The sequence below is a fragment of the Paramisgurnus dabryanus genome, chromosome 14, assembly GCF_030506205.2.
Source record: "Paramisgurnus dabryanus chromosome 14, PD_genome_1.1, whole genome shotgun sequence".
In the NCBI taxonomy this organism is placed as follows: Eukaryota; Metazoa; Chordata; class Actinopteri; order Cypriniformes; family Cobitidae; genus Paramisgurnus; species Paramisgurnus dabryanus.
Genome location: NC_133350.1, coordinates 22,279,664 through 22,289,562, shown reverse-complemented (window position 1 = coordinate 22,289,562; position 9,899 = coordinate 22,279,664). Strand labels below are relative to the sequence as shown.

At 36.2% G+C, this 9,899-nt stretch overlaps 1 long non-coding RNA gene across 1 annotated transcript; it reads left to right on the top strand.

The window, feature by feature from the left end:
• Positions 1-4,282: 4,282 nt before the first annotated feature.
• LOC135719438 (uncharacterized) lies at positions 4,283-9,205 on the top strand. The gene is made up of 6 exons (XR_010521095.2): positions 4,283-4,454; positions 5,197-5,224; positions 6,057-6,164; positions 6,310-6,477; positions 6,660-6,755; positions 8,617-9,205. It is a non-coding gene; the product is annotated as an uncharacterized lncRNA (long non-coding RNA).
• The last annotated feature ends 694 nt before the right edge of the window (positions 9,206-9,899 follow it).

Genomic DNA, 9,899 nt, shown 5'->3' with positions numbered 1-9,899 from the left:
TTACCTATGCCTATGACATCGCAAAGTCGAAAATAAAAAATGAAAGAGAGACGTACTTACCTCAGGAACCAGACTTACCTCAGGAACCAGACTTACCTCAGGAACCAGACTTACCTCAGGAACCAGACCTACCTCAGGAACCAGACCTACCTCATGAAACTGAATTACCTCAGACTGTGAACAGTCCAGCTAACATTCTTCCACTGAATGAAAGTCTAGGAGAGGTGACAGAAATGAATGAACCTACAGATCCTGAAGTAGAGGAGATTATACCATCAGGAAATGAAGTTGAAGGACTTACCAACTACTTACCATCATCCGATCCAGATAGTGATGAGAAAATGGATTTGTCAGAGGAAGCCCAGGATCTAGAAGAAAGAAAAGAACAAGTTAATGCAAATGCAAGATCCAGTACAGATAATAGCCTAAGACGTTCAAACAGGGTCCCAAAACCTGCAAGAAAATTCCATTACCCACAGTTAGGTAACCCCCTTACCTCAGTAGTCCAAAACTTGTTCCAGTCTTTGAGTGAGGCAGTGGTTAATTCAATGAGTCTTGCAAACTTACCAAAAGTTGATGACTTAATGCTGCCTAGGAGTTAATGAAAGGTCAAGTAAAGGACAAAAACGCAAAGAGACTTGCTTACCTTTAAGAGGGGAGGATGTAACCCTGTATAATTTAATTAATTAATTATTAAGAGAAAATAGTTTATGAGTTTGTTAAAATGATAAACTAACCAGATGAGTAGAAAAGTGAAAGGAAAAATTATAAAATCCGAGATAAATGCATGTCAGTGTGATGATTGACATGTCAGTAACCATCCAATTATGTGAGTGTTCTGTTGAAGTCCCGCCCCACCACGCTAGTTGCTGGATGGGGAACGCCATTTTAGTTCTCTCTGTGTGACTGATGAAACGAGCAGCAGTGTAACTTTGAGTTAAAGATAAAACCGTCAGAGAGGATTAGACCAAAAAGGTTTTATGGAATATTTTCTTTGGATTTTTGGTGAGTACACATTTTGATATGTGTAAACTGTCATAAATGTGTTTAAATGTGTACTTATGTTTAAAACTGAGAGAGAATGAAACCGTGTTTCTTTATCTAAATGAAATGCTGATGAGATCTGATGTTTAATATGTTAAAATACGTATATGTGAGTTCTAAATGTTTATATTGTGTTGCAAATGATATTGAAGGAATTGCTTTGTTTGTTTATGTAGCACAATGCTATTTAAACTGTTGACTTTTTATAAAAATATAGCAGTAAATGCTAAACACAATATATGTGATTGCTGTTGAACTAAAACCAGTTAATTTAATGTGTGTTGTGAACTAAATACTGCCTGTTGCACATGCAGGTCAGGTTTTTTTTGTGCTACGCTGGAACTGTGTTCGATTCAGCGTGACGATTAATGATGGCGAGCCTCCAGTGAACTGAACGTTGATTGTGAGAGTTGAGTTCAAACCAACACCTGTGGATTTGGTAGGAAAGTTCTAATTTCCTGCTAGTTTTCTTCAACCGAAGTGAGCTTTATTTGAGTAGTTGCAAGTTATTCCCTTCCAACGGATTTTGTTTTGTTTTGGAGTTTTTTTCGCGATTCAACGAACTTTCGATTCACCGAAGCGAATCTTTGAACTGAATCTTTTGATCAGAATCTTTTGAACCGAATCCTTGATCCGAATCTTTTGAACGGATTTTTCAATCTGAACTGTTGGAACACACACTTTTCAGAACTGAACTTTTCAAAAACAATCTTTTTGTAACTGATTCAATTAACTGTTTGTTATTGTTATTTTTCTTGTTTTATTTTGAGTGAACTGTTCAAGTTACAACTGTGAACTTGTGAATGTTACTTGAATGTGAATATTACTTGATGGAGTGTCCTAGGAAATTCATATAGCCTAGAGGGTGCACCCACAACAGAATAACTCTTTATTCACTTTACTTCAATTGAACTAAAAGTCTTTAAATACTGTGTTTTGCATCTGAACAACATTGACTAAACATTTTATTTTATTTCTCTTTCAACAATTGCCAATTTCTCTAATCATTCATTTAAATACAAATACTTACTTTTATTTAACCAGTGTTGTCTCATTACATCTCCATAGTCGAACCTATTGGCCTATGATAATATTAGTAACAAGTGCAATATTATTTGACACATGTGCTACACAAGACCTTCATTATTGTCACTGGCTGCCTCGGAGGGGTTTCCCAGCAGTCGATACACCACTGCCTGTCGAAGGTGGTTTTGGGAATGAATGGGGTTTAGCTGGATACTCCTGCAAATGAAGAGAAGAGCAATGGGAAAATGTGAAACCGTGTTACCAGAAACAGTGCAGCCAGATGAATGACTGATCAATCACAGTCGTAATGGGATCTACTGTATGAGAAAACTAAGAGTCTGATGTGCATTACTATACACAATGTTGTTTTTTCTTATCATTAAGAATGCATGAGACAGATGGCATATTTATAATGAAGATGAAACAGATTTTTTAAATACACAAATTTACTTGAAAAAATATTTAATAGTTTGGATAGTTGCATTCTAAAAGGGATGAATTCTTGTAATCAACATATGCAGGGTTGTTTTAACAAATGTCTTAGGTTAAATATAGGGTTAATTTAACCCATTGGCTGGGTTTGTTCCTTTTTGACCCAATGCTAGGTAGTTTTTTTGTGTGTATGTGGTAAAACACATTCATTCAGTTTTCATTTGCATGACAAACATGTCTACTGAGAAATGTAAAACACAAAAGCTGATGACAACATCAGTCACAGCGTCAGCCATAAATTGCCAAAAGTCTATTCACCGACCCAGAGTTTGTTTGATGTACAAAGTAAATTCCATTGTAAAAAATGATGGGTTATTTTTTGTGGCAGCTGGTGCTTAATTTATTTGTAGGGGGGCACAATGCAATGTCGAATTGAGGGGGGCTGGGGTGGTCCAGGAACTCCTACATGCATTGAGAGACCCACCTATTAAACAAGATCTCCCTTAAAAGTACACATGGGTACTTCTAGGATACACAATGGTACTTTAAAGGTCCTGGACCTCCTATATGAATTGAGGGACCCCCTTATTAAACTAGATCTCCCTTAAAAGTACACATGGGCACTTCTAAGATACACAATGGTACTTTAAAGGTCCCGGACCACCTATATGCATTGAGGGACCCCCCCATTAAACTAGATCTCCCTTAAAAGTACACATGGGTACTTCTAAGACACACAATGGTACTTTAAAGGACCTATCTGTACATAAATGGTACACATTAAAACCTCTTTGAGGGGTACTGCCCCAGTGAAACCTTTTGTACCTTTATTTCTAACAGTGTATGAGAGTGCAAACTATTATATTTCAAACTGTTATAAAACCATGACTGACCCAAACAACAAATACATTAATACATTCATATACCGTAAGTCTGGTAAAGGTTCTTCAAACAGTTAAACTACTACAACAAATAATAAAAATAACAAAACGTGAGTATATTTGCAGAGATTTGTTCGCGTAGCTATAAACCAGACATGGCCGTTGTTTTATACCTGTATGAGTTTATTCATGCTGTTGAACACAAAAGAAAATAATTTGATAAATGATTTTAAGCACACAGTTGACGGTACACTGACTTCCATAGTAGGAAAAACAAATATAGAGGTCAGTTGGTACAGTCAATGAGATTTAGCTTAAAGTACTATGAATTTTGTTGTGTCCCTAGGTAGTGCTAGGAGAATAGAGATGAATAATTAGTAATTAAAAGGCAACATTGAGCAGAATCCTATTAGTAAAGGATTTTTGCTGAGGTCAGTGCATGTGCCACTTAACAGTACACTGTAAACCCAAATGCTCAAAATAATTAAATTGATTGAGTAGTATAAACTTAATTTTCTAAAAAAGTTCTACTAACTCAAATGTTTTGCGTTTCTGAGACTTTTTTAAATTGTGAGTAAATTAAACTCAATATTTTTAATTTACTGAAACTATTTGCAGATTAAGTTGATTTTCACTTAAGAGTATAATTTCAATGTACTTATTTTTGTTGTTTCAACTGTCAAGCGTCTGACATCAGTAACGTGTGCGTGCGTGTGTCAGTGTCATTAAATGATATAAATTTTAAAATGGTTAACATTTAAAATATACACACATATTCACTTCAAATTAGGGTCTCAGAATTGTAATTTCATTGACCATGCCAGTGGGTTCAACATTAGATGTTTATTTGAATATATCAAAGATAACATTAATATACGTTTGAAAAAAGTTTAATTTTGAATTAGGTTAGGTCCATCATTTTATTGGCTTACGACACTCACGTGGTCCAAGATCAGCGCGTGCGTGAGAACCGGAACGCGCAACGTGGGAATGACGTTGGCGGCTTGGCGCCACAATTGACTGCATTCGAACTTCAAGCTGTCGGCAGTAATCAGCACCATCGGTTTCACGGTAAGTGTTAAATGTGTTTTTTTTAATGAACAGTTGATTGCGTCCCCCGCAATACAAAAAACAGCCATTGCCAATGTTGTCTGATGTGAACATAACGTAAATAACCTGGAAACACCGAAGTCGCGTTGCCGTGGCGGCTGGGTTTTGGATAAACCGTCGCTTTCCTTTAGTGGGAAACACGTCAGTACTGCCCCGCGTGGTCTCGCTTTTCTCGCGTGTGTGATTAAACATTAAAGTGTAATGTGTGTGATTCGGAAGGGAGAAGCATCATATTCAGATCAACCTATGGCGGTCAGCGTTTTTAAAACCTGTCACTGTTATCAACTGTTTGGATATATAAGCACGAACATAGTTCGTATGTAAATAAACACATGGTTACAAAGACATAAGCTGTGCATGCGCTGTGTGTGTGATAAAATATAGCCAAAATCTCAGTTCTTTATGGTGTGTGTTTATCATCGATGTCTTGGTTATGAAACAGAACTGACAACAAAAGCAGAAAATATATAAAGACGCAAGATGCATGTAATGATAATCACTTAATCAGACCGTAGAAATAGGTCTAAAAGTTTCAACTTTTTCTGCCTTCACATGTGTTCGGAAGTTCAATAATCATGTAAACTGTTGGTTAACTTATACGTTACTCAGTATTAAGTATGAGGAATTCTACTCAAACTGTTTCAAGTTTTCCTGATTTAATGGAGCTATACACTTGCTAACATGCATTTTGTTTGCCTTTCAGGTGGCTGGCTGCAAAATGATTTGGCAGTGTAAGTTGTGCTCATCTTCTTTTACTGACAGATTGCAAATATTTAAAGGGACACTTCACCCATTTGCATTAAGCTTTGTATAGTTAGAACATGTTTTTCAATGGTCGTGCATCATTTTCTCAGTTGCCACGGAGAAATACAGATTTCAGTGTTGCACTTCCTTCTTTCAATTATGTAAAATCATCATTTTGCATCATTGAAAGCAGGAAGTCCAATATCTTTGTTGAGGGGGTAAGACCATAGATATGTATAAAGGCCAGATTTCTCGCCCGTGCTGCTGGCCAATTGAGTGGAACGTCCGTATTTTGGCGGCCATCTTACCACATGACGCTCACTCGTAGCATTGAGTCTTAACGGTATAGGTACTTTTAAATGACCATAACTTGCTTAATTTTGTACAGATTTTCAAACGGTTTGTTATAAACGTCAAAGATGTACCTATGACACTGCATGCTTATACTAAAAAAATAGAAAAAATTCATGAAAAATGTTGAAGCATCCAGAATTATAGCCCCGTTAATAATGTTTGTAAGAAACCAAACCGTTTGAAAATTGGTATAGCATTGAGCAAGTTATGGTCATTTAAAAGTACCTGCACCATTAAACTCAATGCTCAGAGTGAGCGAACTGTCTGAGGTAAGATGGCCGCCAGGTGAGGATGTTAGAGACTCTGCCGTAAGACATCTAGCCTTTATACATATCTATGGGTGAGATTACAAACACTCCTTTTCACGGTCAAATAGGAACCAAATTTGAAATGAATGTTACATTTCAACTACAAATATGACACACTTTCATTAAAGATTTATATTTCATCCTCTTCACTTATAAGAAAGACGATGCAAACAGCATTTGACCTGCGGCGACAGACCATAGTGAAGACATGCCCACCAGTGAAAAACCTCATGGAACTCTGGCCTGCACTCAAATAGAGTCTGAGGTAATGTGTAGTGGCACTTTTTCTTGTTATTCTTTTCCTGATAACCTATACCACATTCAGGGGCTGTTTTATGCTTTATGGGAGGGTTAGATTTACCAGATTCACATAATTAAAATAACTGTGTTGTCTTTGTTTAAAAATGTAGGTGTATTTAGACTTCCAACGAATAACAATACAGAACCTGCCCAACATATTCTGCTCTGAGCTTGACCGACATCTTCTTTCTGAAAAAAGTCATCAGTCTTGAAAGACAACCAAAATTGGGAAGACATCAAATGCTTTGACTGAAATCCTAAGAATCTACGATTAACAGGTAAAGATATTGTTAAAGATTTTATGGGTGTAATTCTTAATTGAAAGAGGAAAGTTGAAAAGCATTTGACAAGTTTAATGATTCAATTTTGAATGCTACATTTTCTTCACTTATTTGTCTGATTGCATTACAAGTTTAACATTTACATTTCAGTTATGTTCCATGGTGTTTTATCATTATAGGAGGTACGTGACATACACACCAAGTGTATCACTGCTCTTCATCTCCTTCCAGTCTATCAACATGAGGACGTCTCAGGGTTCTTCAGGACCTGCACAGTGAGTGGTTTTTTTTTTTTTTTTTTGGAAAATATACACTACTATTATTAGAAGAACATGTTTTTCATGATTTTACATTTCCTTTGGTGTGTAAGTGTGTATTAGTACATGTTAAAGGACAAGTTCGGTATTTTAGATTTAAAGCCCTGTTTTCAGATTGTTTATGGTCAAATAAAATGGTTTTGACTGAAATTTCGACATTTTCGGCTGCCCTGAGAATTTTCGCGTGTTTGTGTTTCAGCTCAGACCTCTACAATGGGTTTAATGGTGCACTGGAACAATCCTTCCTAAAATGCATTAAACTTTCGTTTACAAAGACGTGAAACTCACCGAGTGGTCAGGGGTGTTCACTGATATGCTCACACAAAAATCGCTGCAAAAGATGCTTTCCAACAGCTGTTTTAGCATTCGTTGTTAACTTGTGGACCTATTTCCCCAAACGCCTCACACCCGTACATTCTTCCGCTTGGAGCTTGAATAATAAACACTCCAGCCCAGGTGGTGGCGCTAATCCGCCTTTGCCAATTGCAAGAATAGAAACAAAGTTCCCGGCGCGGAGTAATACCGTACCTCACAGGACGTCTAATACAGTCAATGGAGTTGGTAAAAACTACGATAAAACCTGTTGGAATGCGTCTTTTGGAGCGATTTTTGTGTGAGCATACCAGTGAACACCCCTGACCACTCGGTGAGTTTCACGTCTTTGTAAACGAAAGTTTAATGCATTTTAGGAAGGATTGTTCCAGTGCACCTATAAACCCATTGTAGAGGTCTGAGCTGAAACACAAACACGCGAAAATTCTCAGGGCAGCGGAAAATGTCGAAATTTCAGTCAAAACCATTCTATTTGACCATAAACAATCTGAAAACAGGGCTTTAAGTCTAAAATACCAAACTTGTCCTTTAATGATATGCAAAATGTACAAATCCAATGTAAACAATGACGTGAGTTATTGTGTCCAACTTAAATCTCTTTTCTTGGATTACAACAAACACATGGATTGTAGGCAACAGTTTACTTCCTAAGCCTGTTGATGTGGACTCGACGGTCATTATCATAATCCCGCCCGCTTATGTTTTCATATTTAAAGAATTTACTACTGACTAAACCATGATTCAAACACAAGTTTTGAGCAGTGCAGAGTAGCGCTGGTTGTTTGTCGCTTCTACGATCACAAATGCAGGCATGGTTTTAACGTTTTAGTATCCTTACCTTACCAATCTGTTATGTTCTGCGTAACAAACAAGCGCTATTCTGAACTGCACAAAACTCGTGATTGAGTCATGGTTAAGTCTTCTTTAAATCTTTAAAAATTCTTTACAGGCTGTGAGTCAGAAACAGGCGGGATTATGATAATGACCGTCGTGTTCACGTCAACAGGCCATGGAAGTAAACTGTTGCCTACAATCCATGTGTATGTAGTAGTCAAGAAAAGAGATTTAAGTTGGAGAGGATAACTTGCGTCATCGATTACTTAACATGTACTAATACACACTGACAACCCCCCCAAAAAATTTAAATCATGAATCGGATAATAGGTGCTCTTTAAACAAGATAAGGCATTTATCTTTATAGGTTTTTGAGCATATTATCAACTTGGATGTACTGGTAGCTTGGCTGGCTCCTTTAGAACACTGATGTGTTCCTTGTTCACACATCTTTTAAAATCACTTTCTGTCTGTTCTGTAGCAATATTGTTTGTTTAACATATGTCATGACTAGATTTATGCCTTTATTTTTGCACTAAACCTGCTGTAAATAATTGAAAATTTTTCAAAAATTAATTAATAAAAAACTATTTACCCTTGGTATTTGCCATGTGTAACCAGTTTTTGCTTTAATATCTGTTTTATTTTGCAGGACACATCTGATGAGCCAGAGCTTTAAGATGTTGTAAAGGCCCTCCTTACAGTCATCATAGATGACGACACAAGTCCAGTTCACTTCCAGCCTGAGAAAATCTGTCATCGTTAAAAGGGAGATTTTGGTCAACCTCTACAGATTTACTGATGCCTTTCTGGTAATGTTTGGACTGATCTATGCACTACACCTCAGCTATCCCAGGCGACTGACAACACACTTGAATTCACTCAAATGTTACTTTGCCTTGATGATGGAAAAGTGTCATCCAAGTAACAGAGTCTCAAAAAGGACTTGATGTGTATGTAGAAATGTATCTAAAAATGTGTTTTCTTCACAATATGCACAATGTGCCTTTGTATTTTCAAACGGTATTTGTGACTTGAATTGTTGTCTGTGTTGGTCTTTTAAATTGACACTGCCATTTTAAATGGAAAGGGCAAAAATTTTGTGAAACACAATGTAATTCAAACTGTTTAAGTTGTCTGTACTCAAAATATTTGAGGCAACGAGTTGCCTCAAAAAATTAAGTTTTGAGCCATGTGATTTTGAGTTTTGCGTGTCAAAGGTTTTGAGTAATGTGTAATTAAAAAAAAACTGAACAAAAATAAAAACATTGAGTTTACATAACTTAAAAGTGCTTCTTTGTGTACTTATTTTTTTTTAGTAATGTTAACTTAATAATTTTCAGTTACATTGACTCATGGCATTGAGTAGACTTTAATAAGAACTTTTAATTTAATTATAATCAAAAGGTTTATGTTACAAGTAATCAAAATATTTAACCTCTAAAAGAAATTGTGTTTTAAGTTCATGAACTTAAAAAATTTGAGGCAACGAGTTGCCTTAATTTTTTTGAGTTCTGCTTACTAATTTGGGTTTACAGTGTAAATAAACCTGCACTGTTTGATTGAGCCCTTTTGCTTTACTGAACTCAACCTGAGGAGTCCGGGAGGCAGTGACAATAGATCATTTTAATAATAAAAATAAATGTCTGTTATAAGTGATCCAAGCAGGTAATTTATTTCTGGGGTTTGACAGTGAAAACAACTATTTTGAGAGATGTTAGCCAGTGAGGGCAGAATAAATGAAATGTATTAAAGTTTAATGGGTTTATAAGAGCATATTAATGTTTGTAGTTGCTTCATTTTTATGTTGTTTAAGTAAAAGCTAATGATAAATGAATTAATAAGAGTATGTCTGTTACTTTTGATCCTGGTTTCACAGAAAAGGCTTAGCTAATGCCAGCACTGGGCCTTAGTTAAATTAAGATGTTTAAGCAT